This window comes from Capricornis sumatraensis, chromosome 8 (assembly GCF_032405125.1).
Source record: "Capricornis sumatraensis isolate serow.1 chromosome 8, serow.2, whole genome shotgun sequence".
Lineage (NCBI taxonomy): Eukaryota > Metazoa > Chordata > Mammalia > Artiodactyla > Bovidae > Capricornis > Capricornis sumatraensis.
The window spans coordinates 84,064,573-84,081,253 of NC_091076.1; positions in this window are offsets into that span (position 1 = coordinate 84,064,573).

The window sequence follows — 16,681 nt, forward strand, 5'->3', positions numbered from 1 at the left end:
TGCTCGGGTGAAGCACAGAAGAGCCCGGCGTTGAGGTGTGCATGGTGGCAGGGACAGGCCCCTGGGGACGTGTGGCCCCCCCCAGCCATGTATCAGTTAACCCGGATGTGGATGGTCCACGTCCGGGCCAGCAGCACAGCCCTGGTGACGATTCCGACCTTAAACATTTCACTGGACGGTTAGTAAATACGCAGGATGCAGAGTTTGCATGATTATTAGTTTTGGAGCATCTGGAGACACTTACCTTTCTGGTCCTTTGACGAGTGAGGCCCCTTTCACTCATGCTGTGTGGCCTTGGGCAGATCCCTCGCCTTCTTGTAGCTTTGCTTTTCCATCCAGTGAAGATGATCACAGGGGCACCTACTCATACGGTCCTGGTGGGGAAAATGCCCCACAAACAGAAGGGCACTGAAGGGCCTGAGGAAAACCTAGGAGCAGGGGCTTACAGGCCTACGCAGGTACCTATTCAGCCCTGCTCCCCAGAAGCCCAGCTCACTTCTGAGAGGAGCAGGAAGGCAAGTCCTGGGCCCCCTTCCTCCAGAGAAACCACCCCGAAGACCCCTGGGCCCCTCCAGGGGCTTGTGTGATCAGCCTTTCTCTTGAGAGTAGTGGGGCATGGCGTCCCAAAGGAGAGACCAAAGGGTCTCCAGGGGAAAGGCTGCTCCAGGTCTCCCCCTGACTTCTGCCTCCAGGGGCCTTCATGCTCCTGTGTTGAGGACAACCCTGAAGGGGCTTCCGTGGGTGAGAATGGCCAGGCCTCCAGCCAACAGGGTGAAGAAGGAACAACTCTTGAGTTGCTGTACACTTGGATTTAGGGGTGACTCCCTGGAGTGGAAGAGGAGGGATCTTTGTGAGGCAGGGTCTAGGGGAGGCATCACCTCTTTTGTGAGGTGTGTCCTAGGCCAGAGGCTGATGGATAAATTTCAAGAAACTGCAATGTTTGACTTCAAAGTTGGTCTCTTCCTACTTACACACCTGCCATGCTGGGACTGCAGCAATGCGAGGCTTGACTGCTCTCTCAGGGTGTACCTTTCAGACAGGACCGATAACCACATGGCGAGTGCCGTGAATGCCATGAAGGAGAGAGGGACAGTGTCATTGCTGTGGGCGGGCTCACGGTGGGGGTGATGGAGCCAAAGTCAGGAAAAGATGAGTAGCCATTGCCCAGGTTAAGGAAGGAGGCGGGGGTGTTCTGAGAGCAGGACTAGCCTGTGCAAAGGCCCTGTGGCAGGGAAACCTGCCTTAATGGAGGCAGTGACAAGACAGCAGTCCTCTGACCCAGCACCATGTGCTTTTTGTAGCACAGTAACCAGTTTCTGAAATTACCCTGTTTATGCTTTTACTTGCTATTCTGCTCACCTCACTAAAGTGTCATCTCTCTCAAGCCAGGAATCTGTCTTATTAATAATGCACTGAGTTCCTAGAACATTTCTTGGCAAAGAGCAGGTGCTCAAAACATATTTGTGGAAAATGATGGTGGCATTTATGATTTTCGTGGTGGTGGTGGTAGTGGTGGTGGTGGTGAGGAGGAGGATGCTGGTGGGTATGTGGGGATGGTGGTGGTGATGTTGCTGTTGGTGGTTATGGTAGTGACAGTGGCGATATCCACATTCCAGGCAGATAGACACCGTTTGTCTATCTGGATGTCGTCACACATCCAGCAACTTCTACCTGAGGATGTGTAGATCTCGCAGGGCCTGGAAGGGGACTGAAGGTGCTTGCTGACTCTCACGGTGGTCAGTGCCCACATCAGGATCTGCCTCAGGCTAGCTCCCTGGAGCCCACTTCCTGACACGCCCCCACAAGATGCAGATACAGCAATGACTCTGCTTGGGCACAGGGACTCTTTTACGCACCTCTTTGCACATGTGAGTGCATCCATCCTGTGATGGACACAGGCTCTCGTCACCGGCCCTACCTGACCAGAGGTCAGTGCATCGGGTCAAAGTGTGCAGCTAGGAAGGCTGGAGAGGCCCCCTCAGAGCTCTGGGAAGGTTTGACACAGGCGGGTGGCCTGATTGCACTGGCAGCTTGGAGAAAAGATGGGAAGCGGCATAAGTGGACACAGGGACACCCCTTGAAATGTCTTCAAAGGAGAAAATGCCTGGTTCCTAGAGACAGGGAGGAGATAAAACCCATGTGACTTGGAGATGAACAGGATGAGGGTGTATCCAGGAGGGTTCTCTGTTGCTAGGAATTGTGTATGAGATTGTTTTTGCCGTGTAACAAAACCACTCCAAGAACAGTAGCTTCACACAGTGAGCACACCTGATTCTCACAGTTCTGTGGTCCAGCTGAATGGCTCTGGTTGGCTTTGCATGGCTGGTGCTCAGTGGCCTGGGGGCCCTCACCTGTGTTTGTGGGTTTGCTTGACGTTCTGTCGACTGCTGGCCCAACCCCATTCAGGAGCTCCTGGTGTCAGAGGACGAGCCCCGGACACTCACTCACTCAGCCCTGACTAGGATCTGTCAGTGTCCCATTGGCCGAGTCCAAGGTCAACGTGGGAAGTAGAGTCCACCTCAGGGGGAGCACAGCCCTGTGCACCTGGGGGTGGTGGGGGCAGAGTCCTTGCAGCTGCCATGCATGGAAAGGACCCCAGCTGGTTTAAGCAGGATGGAATTGGTAAAACACAAATATTTGTAAGAAAAATCTTGGGGAGGCCTGGGAACAGGATCAGAGCTGAGGACATGCAGAATGGATGTCATTGCACCGCTGTGCCCCTCGTCCACTGCTGCTCTGGGGGCTTGATCCTGTGGCGACTCCACCTCGTGTGCAGAGAAGACCCAGGGCTACTTTGCACCTCCTGGGTCACACAAAAGACCCTGTTTGCAAGGCAGGTAGAGCTCGGGCCCAGTCATCGCCTTTGCATGGATTGGAGAGGCCAAGGGTAAGGATCTACACAGAAATGTGGGTGGTGTCCTGAGGGGTCAGGGCCTAGAAGGGAGACCTGGAAATCCGATGTGAGGGGGTCTGGGGGTGGCCCATGCCAATGACCTAGGGAGCAGGCACACAGCGTTGTGTTTCATGTCAGTGGCCACCAGGGGGAGCGCCAGGCAAACCAGGTCGCAGATGACTCATCCAGAGGTGGACCAGCCATATTTCCAGACCCCAGTGATGGCGCCAGAAGCCACAACCAGTGACCCAAGTGCCTGGCGTGCAGCAGCCCCGCCGCTGACCTCCAGGCTGGCTCTCAAGAGGCCCACAGCAGCAAGCATGCAGGGTGGAGTGGTCACCAGGTCAGCACCCCACCTCCTGTGGGCTCCCCTTTTCTGTCTCATGCTCCCTGGACACTTCCCAGCCAAATCCTGCATGGGAGCTCGGCTCCTCACCGCGAGGGCCTCCTCTCTCAGTGTCTGAGAACTGACTGGTCCCGTTTCCCTGTGGATGATGATGATGATTCTTTTTATAAGTACTTTGTGTCCGTTGCAGAAATCCTTACAAAGAACAAACTTTCCATCATCTCAGAGATTATATTAACATTTTGGTTCATCCACTCAGATGACCTCCCTGTGTAAACGACATCTTTTATAAAAATGCAGTTATAGAAATTATACTGTTTAAAAACTTGTGTATGAAGGTATTATGCACAGCTGCCCTTTTTCAGGATCTGAAGCCTTTTCTCGAGTGGCTGCACCTTCATTTATCTCACTGGTCCAAACCTGAAGGGTCTGAGGGCTGTTCTGATCTGTGCTATTCATCAGCAATGCTACAGTGAGGCTGCTGGCACCTGGCGGTTCACTCCTTCAAGTTTCCTCGATAAATTCCTCTGCTGAAGCTGCACCCGAACCCATTGCCTCTTGCCCCCACTGTTCCAGCCCATGGTTTCTGGGGTATTCCACCCTGTTATCCCTTCTGTGGCTCTCAGGGTGCCCCTCGTCAGCTGCACCCCACAGGAAACACTCCCACGGCCAGCAGACACTTAGCATGGACGCCCCATGTTTCTTCTTTAGGTAAGAGGAAATTCTCTCTGTGTGATGTGATATCAATGGATACAGGTCACGATCCATGTGTCCACACCCACAGGAGGTCAATTCTGGGCTCTGAGCGGTGATGACATGTCCACGGAGCTTCATCAATTGTGACAGATATACCCACCGATGGGGATGTTGCTGGTGTCTGTGTGGTGGCAGGGGATGCACAGGAAGTCCCTTACCTTCCCCCCACATTTGCTGTGCCCAAAACTGCTCTAAAAGTAGCCTTAATTGTAAACAATGAAGTGTTTGGGGTATTCAGAAATATATAAAAGTACTTAACACTGTTCCTTGCACCCAGCTTTAGAAATTATGTACACAGAAAGCCCTCAGTACATTACCACCCCTCTCCTGGTCTATGCCTCTCTGTGCCGCCAAAGGTCACCGCTGTCCAGATTCGGCTTGTCATCATTCACCCGTGTCTCAGCAAGTCCAGCCTCGCTCACTTGAAGCCAGAGCTGGTTCACATCTGGACCTGCTTCCTCTGATCCGCTGCACCTGGAGCCTCCACCCTGCCCGCGGGCATGGCGGGGGCTGGCTCTGCCCTTTGTCCACCCCAGCACCAGCAACTGGGAAGGGGGATCAGTAGATGGTGCTCATGTGTTTGCTGCATTCCTGGGTCCATGTGGATGGGCTTTTTTTTTTTTTTTTTAATTTGTTGTGTTAAAACCTGCACGACATGAAGTTTAGCATCTTCACCGTTTTCAAGTGCACAGCTCAGAGGCAGTAAGCACGTGCACACTGTTGTACAGTCACCACCACCACCATCTCCAGAACCTTCTCTTCCCAAACTGAATCTCTGTCCCCATTACACCCTCACTCCACACCCCTCCCCTGTCCTCCTTTCCGTCTCTGGAATCACGTAGTCTGTCGTCCTGTGACCGGTGTCATTCAGCACAGTGCTTTCCAGGCTCATCCACATTGGAGCAGGGGTCAGGATCGCCTCCCTGTTTAAAGCTGAGTTAGTATAGTAGTGGTGCAGTGCTTTTGACCAGGCCATGCTCTCTGTAGCGGCTCTGTGGTTCCGAGGGCAGCTGTCGACCCCTCCCCAGCAACCCCAGCATGGACTCAGGGAAGTCTGCGTGTGTGGCAGTCCAGGAATTACCAACTCTCCAGCCCCCGCAGGGGGTCCCAGAGTCTGAAATGCCCCCTCCTCTTGGGCTCCAGCTGTTCTTCCTTTGTGCATTCTGGCTTTTCACCCATGGAGACTTCACCCAGAGTTGAGGGAGAGAACTGACTCCCTCGTCTTCTCCAGCATCTCACTGCCATAGAAACAGAAAACTAGAAAGTATAGCACTTGTAAGAGTTGAGGAAGTCGTGAGCCTAACGGGGGACTGTGGCCTTTCCCTCCTCCCAAACACCCCCGAAGGATGGCGTCCCCACCCCTCCAAGCCCACTGAGGGGGAGCCCCAAGAGAGATGGGGGTGCCTGCAAAAGGGACATCTCCTCACACAGGGGCCTTGTTGAACTACCCTCACCTGAGCTGATGGAACTGGAGAGACGGCTAGTCAGAGGGCCCGTTTAGGTCATAAGGATGTGAGTTTCCTCCAGCTGACTGCGCTGTGAGGAAGCATGGCCTCAGACCATCTTGCTGATACCCGGAGAGCCTCAGCCAGCTGAGGGGGCCCACAGATGATGCTGTGGAGGGTGGGGCAGGGGCAGAGAGGACTGGAAACCCCTTTCCTGGTAACTGGGTGGAGGCAGGGGCTGTGGGGCCCCTGGACACCCACAGAGGCTGCCAGGAGCACTAGGTAACAGTAAGTAGCAAAGACTCTGCCCTGGTTCACTCTCCTGCCAGCAAAACTCCGTCCCCCTCACCGCCACCCCCGCAGTGGGCAGAGCCTCAGGGGATGTCGGAGGGGAGCGAGCTAGATCTGTCCTCTTCCTGGGGACATGGGCCAGAGCTGAGCTGGCACAGGCCGTGCACTGAGATCAAAGTGCTTAGTTAGCCTGGACGGAGCTTTGGGCACCGGAAATTGACCAGAAAGTGATGGGAGCCTCTTGGAATGTTTGAAGGGGTGGAAAATAAAGATCTGAGGAGGCCCAGCTGGAGCTGAACTGAAAACAAATTGAAAAGTCATTTTATATTCATACTTCACTTGGTCCAAATTTTTGTGTAGAACTAAAAGCACGAGACTCTCCAAGGGGTGAGGAAAGAGCAAAGGACACATGCTGGGGGAGTGTGGAAAGTGATTCACCTGAATGTCAGGACAGAAGGGGGATTCCTCGAGGGCCTCCTGGGGCAGCAGAGGCACAGGCAAGCATAGGGACAGAAACTTGGGATTTTGCTCTCCTCACTTGTAGGAAAGTGTGCATCTGATTACAGAGCTGGGAGGAAGGGGACCATCAAGGCCATGCAGGGGAGAAGCGCTAACAGATCAACAGGGAAAGTAGGGAACAGGGACCATCAGAGAGGAGAGAACAACACGAAGAGTGGGCGCTAAGGAAATGGGAAGAATATAACGGAAAGTTCCAGGAAGACTGTCAGGCGGGCATCTAAGACTAACCTACCGTCCGTCATTTACAAGAAATGCATAAAACAGCAGGATAAATTGCTGGAGGTAATGAGGTATGCAGACAGGTGCAAGCAAAAATAATGCAGGAACAGCTGTATTCACATCAGATAAGGTGGCATTTATGGCTGAAGCATGAAGAGAAAAGGCAAAAATCATAAGGAGGGCCAGTTGTAAAGTTGTATGAGCAAAGCAAACTGTGGTTAAATATACACAGCAGAAGTATTGTAAGGACAGTTGGATAAAAATACAGTTAACCATGAGAGGTTTTTATACACATTGCCTAGAGTTAGACCAAGTAAATAAAAAGGAATAGTGTCCAGAAATAATCAGTACATTTGATAGGTAAAGATTCTTACAGCTATGAACAGAAAACATACCTCTCATTCGTATGTCCCTGGCATGGCTACAAAGATTATGTGACCACAAACAAAGCCTGAACCAATACAGGAAAGCAGAGAAGAAGGCCATATTTTTTTAATCATAATCTGATAAAGTTTATCATAATCTGAGAAAGTTGTCAGTAACTAATAAAGATGTGACGAATATAATGTTAACTGCTTTGATAATAGGAAAGTGTGTTAGTCGCTCAGTCGTGTCCAACTCTTTGTGACCTGTAGCCTGCCAGGCTCCTCTGTGCATGGGATTCTCCAGGCAAGAATGCTGGAGTGGGTCCCTGATTAATAGGAAACACGCTTCTAAAAAACAGGCCATCAAGGAGGAAATTAAAAACTATTAGAAAGCAGTGAAAATAGGAATGTTACATTCTCCAGGACATGGCAAAACCACATTCAGGGGAAAATAAAATGACTTAAAAGCCATCTGTATTAAAATAGAAAAACAAAAGACCAAGGACCTACTTTTTCAGTTTAAGTACAAAAAAAAACTGCTTGCATGCTTAGTTGCGTCTGACTCTTTGCAACCCCTTGGACTGTAGCCCACCAGGTTCCTCTGTGGAGTGTGTTGCCATTCCCTTCTCCAGGGGATTTTCCGGACCCAGGGATTGTACCTGGGTCTGCTGCACTGGCAGGTGAATCCTTTACTGTCTGAGCCGCCTGGGAAGCCCACAAAAGGAAAGTAGGAAGATGGAATTGATGAAGAACAGAAATGAATCAGAAACCTACCTGCACACTTCTCTTAGAAGATAAGTGGGGCCTAGCCTTTGTGAACACCAAGGAGCAGAAGAGCCATGGCTAGCCCAGACTTCCTTTCCTTGTGAATGAAGAATGAGTCACAGAGCCACACAAGGCTAAGGTTCAGAAAGGAGGCATGATGGCAGAGTCAGGAGAGGAAAGCACGTTGAGGGAATGGGTGATGCCGAAGGGTGTGACCCTCCAAAGGAGGCTGAGGAATCAGTGCCGGGTGAGCCCTGGCTCCATCACTCACGCGCCGTGTGACCTTAGGCCAATTACTTAGCCTCTCAGTGCTTGTTTCCTCATCTATGCTGCTGCTAAGTCGCTTCCGTCGTGTCCGACTCTGTGCGACCCCATAGACGGAAGCCCACCAGGCTCCTCCGTCCCTGGGATTCTCCAGGCAAGAACACTGGAGTGGGTTGCCATTTCCTTCTCCAATGCGTGAAAGTGAAAAGTGAAAGGGGGGGTCACTAAGAGTCAGACATGACTGAGCCTACCAGGCTTTGCCGTCCATGGGATTTTCTAGGCAAGAGTACTAGAGTGGGGTACCATTGCCTTCTCCATTCCTCATCTATAAAGTGGACAAGATAACTGTTCCTACCCCTTGGGCAGTTAGGATTAAATGGGCTCCTATAGGGAATGTGTGCACTAAGCCTCTCGAAGGGCTCAGAGTAAATGATAAAATACTGCAACTCTAGATGAACCATGCAGGGTGGGAGAGAGCCTGCCTCATTCAAACTAAATCATATATTTTGGCTGTGCAGACACTCATCATAACCAGAGATGCCATAAATCCAGTCCCCGGACAAAAGACAGATCGAGGACAATAGTACTAGTGACCCACCGGCTGTCACAGCAGGGCTCCTAAACATGAACAAGGAAAACACAGAACAGAAGTAGCCTGGGAGGCAGCTTGGGGCACACGTGTGAGGGTGCCCCCAGCACGGGGTCGGGGAACAGCTGAGAAATGAGAACACGGGGCGCCGGCAGCCCGATTGGACCATGGCCCAGACGGCCCGCTGGCCTCTGGGGACTGCCATCAGTCAACAGGCAGGAGATCAAAAATGCCAACATTCCTGGGAGTCTGTTACAAAGAAACAAAAACACCAGTAAGTTCAAGGAGGCTTCTGGAGCATTGGCCAAAGCTGGTGGCTTCCCCCAGCAGGGAGCATTCTGGTCCCATCACATCAGACTGTGGATATTAGTGCTGAACGGCTACGAGAGGGGACAGAGTGGCCCCCGTTGTCCCCTGCCTGGACGGTGGGGAATTGTGCCCACCACTCAGAGGCAACACAATAACACCGGGGATCAGAACCTGTGTTCCGTGAGACCCTGTCTTAAAAACGGGATAGCCACCAGTGTGTCTTGCACATTTAACTTTATCAGATGTTATCTAAGGGACAAAGATAGCCACCAGTGTGTCTTGCACATTTAACTTTATCAGATGTTATGTAAGGATTAGGACAAATTCCACAACATGCTGGAATTTGCAGGGCGCTGATGGGGGGAGAGGCGAGCCGGGTTCAGTGAGAAAGGAACCGGTGTCTCTAAAAACCAGTCACCACATTTGTGCAGGTTCACAAAACTATATCTGTGGGATCATCATGCAGAAATAAACAGATACTTGCCCCTTTTAGAGTAATTATTAAACTTGGTGTGCAATGGGGTGCACTCTCTGTGTTCATCCGTAGTCAGGGTGCGGCTTCCCACACTCAGAAGAGCAGGAGTGCCAGGCGGGCCGCAGCCTGCCCTCCAGCAGACGTGCAGGGGGTCCAGGCAGGGTTCGGGCCAGGCGCCCAGGTAACTGTGACTTGCATTTTGTTGCTGCAGGCTGGCGCTAGCCCTGGGCTGCCCTTGATTCAGGCTCTGCCCTGGCTTCCTGGATGCTGCCTCGGAGTCTGCAGGGTATGAAGGCCAGGGCCAGGTGACAGTGGGGCACCTTGGCAGCACCCTTTGGGGAGCTGCCCGCCTGCTCCCACTGCCTCCCAGGGGTGCAAACCTGTACCTTCTCCGACCCCAGTCTCAGCCCTCGGGGTGGATAGAAGTTCCTTCCTGCATTTTCCTGGACATGCAGCCAGCCTCGCTCACCTTGCTGCTCCCAGGAGAGGCTCTGTAAACAGTCATTGAAATCCCAGTGTCCTCTAGTGGCTCAGTGTCCAGCTGCTGACTGAAGGAACCCAGGACAGGGAACCCTCAGGTCAGAAATGGAGTGCTGTTGGGCAAAGCCAAGTCCAGCCTGCCCCACGTACCCTGGCACCCTCACTCCCTTCAGGCCCTGGCAGTCAGCCCTCTAGGTCAGTGAGCCCCACACTGCACTGCATCTGGAAGTTTATATGGCAGGTGCACAGCTGGATCTCAGTGGACTCTGATGCAGTGGAAGCCCAGGGTCTTAACCACTGGACTGCCAGGGAAGTCCCACGCTTCAGCTTTTGATGTGGTCCACTTACCTTTTTTTTATTTGGTTGCTTGTGCTTTTGGTCGTCTATCTAAGAAACCATTGCCTAATATAAGGACATGAAGATTTACTCCTGTGTTTTCCTGTAGTATGAAAGGCAAATATGGCTTAGATGGTAAAGAATCTGCCTGCAATGTGGGAGACCCAGGTTGGCTCTCTGGGTCAGGAAGATCCCCTGGAGAAGGGAATGGCAATCTACTCCAGTATTCTTGCCTGGGGAATGCCATGGACAGAGGAGTCCGGTATGCCTACAGCCCATGGGGTCCCAAAGAGTTGGATATGACTGAACAACTAACACTTTCTTGTAGCTTTAGCTCTTACATTTAGGTGGATGATACGTTTTGAGTTAATTTTTGCATATGGTGTGGGGTAAGGCTCCAAGTTCATCCTTTTGCATGTAGATATTCCATTGTGCAATGCTATTTGTTGGAAAGACCATTCTCTCCTTGCTGAATTGTCTTGGCAGCCTTGTCAAAAGTCAGTTGGCTATATGTGTAACAGTTTATCTCTGGACTCAGCTCTGTTCCATTGATCTATGCGTGCATGCTAAGTTGCTTCAGTTGTTTCTGAATCTTTGTGGTCCCATGGACTGTAGCCCACCAAGCTCCTCTGTCCATGGGATTCTCCAGACAAGAATACTGAAGTGGATGCCATTTCCTTCTCCAGGGGATCTTCCTGACCCAGTGATGGGACCCATGTGTCTTATGTCTCCTGCATTAGCAGGTGGATTCTTTACCACTAGTGCCACCTGGGAAGCCCCTCCACTGATCTGAATGTTTGTTTTATGTCAGCACCACAGTCTTCTTTCTTCGGCTGCACCATGCAGCATGTTGGATCTAGTTCCCTGATCAGGGATCAAACCTGTGCTCCCTGCAATGGAAGCTCAGAGTCTTAACCACTGGACCCCCCAGGGAAGTCCCAGCAGCATCACCATCTTGCAGCTTTGTCATAGTTTTGAAATTGATTCTCTACCTTTGTTCTTCTTTTTCAAGATTGTTCTGTCTATTCTGGGTCCCTTGCATTTACATAGAAACTTTAAAGTCAGTTTTTTTTATTCCTGAAAAAAAAAAATCTGGGATTTTAACAGGAATTGTATTGATTCTGTAAATCAATTTGGAGAGTATTGTCACGTTAATGTTACATCTTCTGATCCATGACCTGTGATTTCATTTATTTAGATCTTTAATTTTTTTTAACACAGTGTGGCAGTTTTCAGTGTATAACTCTTACACTTCTTTTGTTGAATTTACATTTACTTCCCCTCTTCAATGCTGCTGTACAGGGAACTGATCCTGCTGGTTGACATCTTCCCAGCTGTTCCTCCCTGGCACCCTTCCTCTTTCTACCTAGTTACTTGGAACCAGATCCCCAGGTTGGTTGGAACCAGCTGTGTACTGAGAACCAGAGTGTTCAGAAGGAGGACAGGAGGGCTCCACCACGAGGAGCAGGCTTGGATATGTCCCTTCCCATTGGGGTTGCTTTGGCTGCGTATCTCTTCCAGGGAGACGGCTTGGACTGGGTGAGTCAGCCTGGGCTTTGGTGGGTCCAAAGGCTGGTTCCTCCACCTGTGAGTGATGGGAACTTGGACCAACGTTCTTCGAGCCTCCTTTCCGTCTTTATAAAATGGCGGGGAACTGGTGATACCTTCCTGTAGAATTGTCATCAGATGCCCCATGTGTCCAGTCACAGCACAAAGTGACTGCTGCCTGAGTGGTGGCTGTGATGATCACAGGCAGCTCGAGTTTGTGATGTGTCCCTGGAATAATGCCTCACATCATGCCTGCCGTTACCTAACAACTTCACGTTTGCCTCTAAAGACCTTGTACTCATCCCTTAGAACAGTTCTTCAGGTTTTATGCCCTCAGCCTAGCTTCTTGACCACTTGAAACATGTGAACTGAATTCTGTGCCTCGGACCAATGTAAAATCTCTTTCTTATTCACATCATTACCATCAATCTTCCCAGGAGTTCCAAAATATAGTTACATACATACATACATAGTTTACAGAATATAGTTTTGTAAATGCATATATATATATATATGTCTGTAACATATAGCAGGTATTAAACAATAAATAATATGATTTCCTTATAGCAACTTCTTAAAAGAATAAACACAGAGATCAAAGGGAACTCTTCCCAGTCACTGGTGAGTCAGTGGTTCTCCACCTTTACCTGGATGCCTCAGAATCCCTTAGAGGCCTCAGAATCACTGGGAGGCCTTTTTTAGTTCAGTCACTCAGTCATGTCCGACTCTTTGCAACCCCATGAACTGCAACCCGCCAGGCTTTCCTGTCCATCACCAATTCCTGGAGCTTGCCCAAACTCATGTTCATTGCATCAGTGATGCCATCCAACCATCTCATCCTCTGTCCCTTCTCCTCCTGCCTTCAGTCTTTCCCAGTATCAGGGTCTTTTCCAATGAGTCAGTTCTTCACATCAGGTGGCCAAAGGATTGGAGTTTCAGCTTCAGCATTGGTCCTTCCAATGAATATTCAGGACTGATTTCCTTTAGGATTAACTGGTTGGATCTCCTTGTAGTCCCAGGGACTCTCCAAAGTCTTCTCCAACGCCACAGTTCAAAACCATCATTTCTTCAGTGCTCAGCTTTCTTTATGGCCCAATTCTCACATGCATACATGACTACTGGAAAAACCATAGCTTTGACTATATGTACAGACAATTGTTGGCAAAGTAATGTCTCTGCTTTTTAATAGGCTGTCTAGGTTGGTCATAGCTTTCCTTCCAAGCAGCAAGTGTCTTTTAATTTCATGGCTGCAGTTACCATCTGCAGTGATTTTGGAGCCCAAGAAAATAATGTCTGTCACTGTTTCCATTGTTTCCCCGTCTATTTGCCATGAAGTGATGGGACAAGATGCCATGATCTTCATTTTTTGAATGTTGAGTTTTAAGCCAGCTTTTTCACTCTCCTCTTTCACTTTCATCAAGAGGCTCTTCAGTTCCTCTTTGCTTTCTGCCATAAGGTTGGTGTCATCTGCCTATCTGAGGTTATTGATATTTCTCCCAGCAATCTTGATTCCACTTTTGCTTCATCCAGTCCAGCATTTCTCATGATGTACTCTGCATATAAGTTAAATAAGCAGGGTGACAATATACAGCCTTAATGTACTCCTTTCCCAGTTTGGAACTAGTCTGAGTTGTTCCATGTCCGGTTCTAACTGTTGCTTCTTGACCTGTATACAGATTTCTCAGGAGGCAGGTGGTGGTCTGGTATTCCCATCTTTTGAAGAATTTTCCACAGTTTGTGGTGATCCTCACAGTCAAAGGCTTTGGTGTAGTCAATAGAGCCAAGTCAGTCAGTCAGTTCAGTTGCTCAGTCATGTCCAGCTCTTTGTGACCCCATGGACTGCAGCACACCAGGCTTCCCTGTCTATTACCAACTCCTGGAGCTTGCTCAGGCTCATGTCCATTGAGTCAGTGATGCTATCCAACCATCCCATCCTCTGTTCCCTTCAATAAAGGAGAAGTAGATGTTTTTCTGGAATTCTCTTGCTTTTTCTATGATCCAACAGATGTTGGAAATTTGGGAGGCCTTGTAGCATCACCAGTGGCTGGGCCTCAGCCGGAGCTTCTGATCTTGTTGAGCAGGGGGGCCTGAGAATCTGCACCCTCGACAGTTTCAATTCGTTTGTTAATAGCACCTTATTAATAACTGCGATGACACATGACTTTGTTCCTGCCTCTGTGTGCCTGCTTTTGCTGTTCCAAGCCTCCCTGCTGTTCCTTCCCTAAATACCCCCCATTCAGTTCAGACTCTGTTTCCCCACTCACCCATTGTGGGACCTTCATCAGAAGCCCTGCGGCATCTTATGCATCTTGCAGCCATTGCTGCTGCTGCTAAGTTGCTTCAGTCGTGTCCAACCCTGTGTGTCCCCATAGACAGCAGCCCACCAGGCTCCTCTGTCCCTGGGATCCTCCAGGCAAGAATACTGGAGTGAGTTGCCATTTCCTTCTCCAATGCATGAAAATGAAAAGTGAAAGTGAAGTTGCTCAGTCATATCTGACTCTTAGCGACCCCATGGACTGTAGCCTACCAGGCTCCTCCGTCCATGGGATTCTCCAGGCAAGAATACTGGAGTGGGGTGCCATTTCCTTCTCCACTTGCAGCCACTACAGGTTTCATATTACTTTGAAACGCTCTCTGTTCACTTCATCACATCACTCACTTATTGAGCATTTACTCTGTGCCAGACAGTGTTCTAGGTGCTATGGACTCAGCAGTGAACAAAGCAAATTCTAGGTGGTGGCCAACAGATGGCAAACAGAATAAGTAGACAAATGGCCTGTCAGAGGCTGATATACCTTCTGGAAAAGAACAGCGTGGAGGAAGAGGAGGAAGCGCAGTGACGAGGGTTGGTGGGCGGCGATACAGGGAGGGGCATTCCAGGTAGAGGGAGGGGGCAGGACGATCAATCCAGGAGGGAGGTAGGGACCCCCAGACGTGGTGAGGCTGGTGGGTGAAGGTGGCAGGCAGTGCCTGTGGGAGGCCCAGAGCCCGAGGTGTGTGCAGGGGAGGTGTGGGCAGTGTTCAGATGCATTTTCCACACCTGCCTCCACCCCCCCCACCCCACCCCTGAGCAGACACCCAGCAAACACCTGTAATTAGGGAAAGGGGCTTCCCGAGCTCTCCCTGCCCAAGTGTCTCTGGCCCCCAGGTGACCACATTTGGGAGATTCCTGGCCGTTGTACCGGTTTGTGATCCTCTTCTCTGCTGTTCAACAGGAGGGCAGACCCACATACAGTGGGGCCCACTATAGACAGTCCCGGCCTGTGGCTCCCCAGGCTTGGCAATCTCGCCTCCATGGGGCATCTTCAGGGAGCTGCGTGCACAATCACCATGACTGTACCCTGCCCCCCGCCCCCTGCCCTTATGTAACCAGGGCGGTGGGGAGAATGGCAGCTGGCACCTGCACTTGGGAAATCTGGAAGCTGTCAGGTCAGTCTAAATCAATCCGCAGCCCCTGGGCAAACACAGAGGCTCCTTTGGAAGGCTGGACCAGGCCCCACCCAAGCCTTGCGGACACATTCTTGCATTTCTGAACCGGACAAAATCAGACAGCCCAGTCCTAATCCCCCAAACTGGGAGCAGATTACAATGCCCCATGTTTGAAAGCTGTTTTGTTCTTGTTACGCAAACTTCCTGGGGAGGGACTCCCAGGACCAGGAGAAGGGTCCTTAAATGCATCACCTCTAAGCTGACACCCATTCCTGGAGCTCCATCCCTGGGAGAGCCTGTGTCGAAGGTAACCCTCTTCCCCTTCTCTTCTCCTTCTGGAGACCTCTAGCTGCAGCCTAGCGGGGAGTGGTCCACCCCTGCAGCTGGTCCTCCCACCCCCAGGAGCATCTTCTGAGTATCTAAGCTGTGTGCTGAAGGTCCGAAGCTCACGTCTGGCAGCTCCAGGGAGGTGGGGCCCCCTGGGGCCCTCGGAGCAGGGGGACCTGGGGACACTGCGTGAGGAGGCTTGATTCAGTCACCCGGAGGCAGAAGAGTCCCTTAGAGAGAGCATTTAATGTCTCTCAGCTTCACTTTCCTCGTCAGTAATGTGGACTATAGCAGCTCCTTCGTGGGCACTCCTTCAGAGTGAGGATATCTGTGAGGCTCAAAGGGGATGCTGACCCCTGCGGACACGGTGGCGCAGGTGAAGCCATGGTATATATATACCATGTATAATAATACATGCACATATACCATACGTATTGTGTATATGTGGTGCAGTGCTAAGTCGCTTTAGTCATGTCCGACTCTTTGTGACCCTATGGACTGTAGCCCACCAAGCTCCTCTGTCCCTGGGATTCTCCAGGCAAGAATACTGGAGTGGGTTGCCATGTCCTTCTCCAGGGATCTTTCCTACTTAGGGATCGAAACTGCATCTCTTATATCTCCTGCGTTGGCAGGCGGGTTCTTTACCACGAGGGCCACCTGGGAAGCCCCATATAATGTCATTTTTTTTTTTTAAGTGGAAATAGCCTTACTGTGTTTTTTCTGCTGTCAGAGATCACATTGTGTCTGAAAGTGGGTGGATACCTCTGGGAGGATTACAGGAACTACTGGGAGAGGAAGGAGGGACACTTAACTTTTCTCTGTGTCTTTTCTGTATCTTTTACATTTCCTACCATGAGCATGTATTACCTATTCAAAAAGTGAACAAACGTGCAGGATCTTAGGTCCTCAACCAGAGATCAAAACTGCACCCCCTGCAGTCCTGCAGTGGAAGCTTGGCGCCCTAACCATTGGACAGCCAGGGAATTCCCCCCAAATTAGCAAACATTTTTTGAAAATGCAAATTCGCTGCAGAAAATGAAGCCCTTCAGAAAAATGCAAGCAAAGATCACCTCTAATCCACCACCCCCTACCTCCCACCCCACCACCAGAAGATCGCCATGCCAGGGCCTGCCCCACCGGCTCTTGCAAGTGCACACATGCCTGGCGTATCTGATGTCTGTAGCCTGTTCCGTTTCTTACTCCTTGTCCCCAGGACAAGGTCGACAGTTTCAAGACCCAGCCAGCCTGGGTCTGTCTGGGGAGAAGCCACCAGTGCTTTTGAGAATGAGGCTCAGTCCGAAAGGTGGGGCGTGTGTCCTGATGCT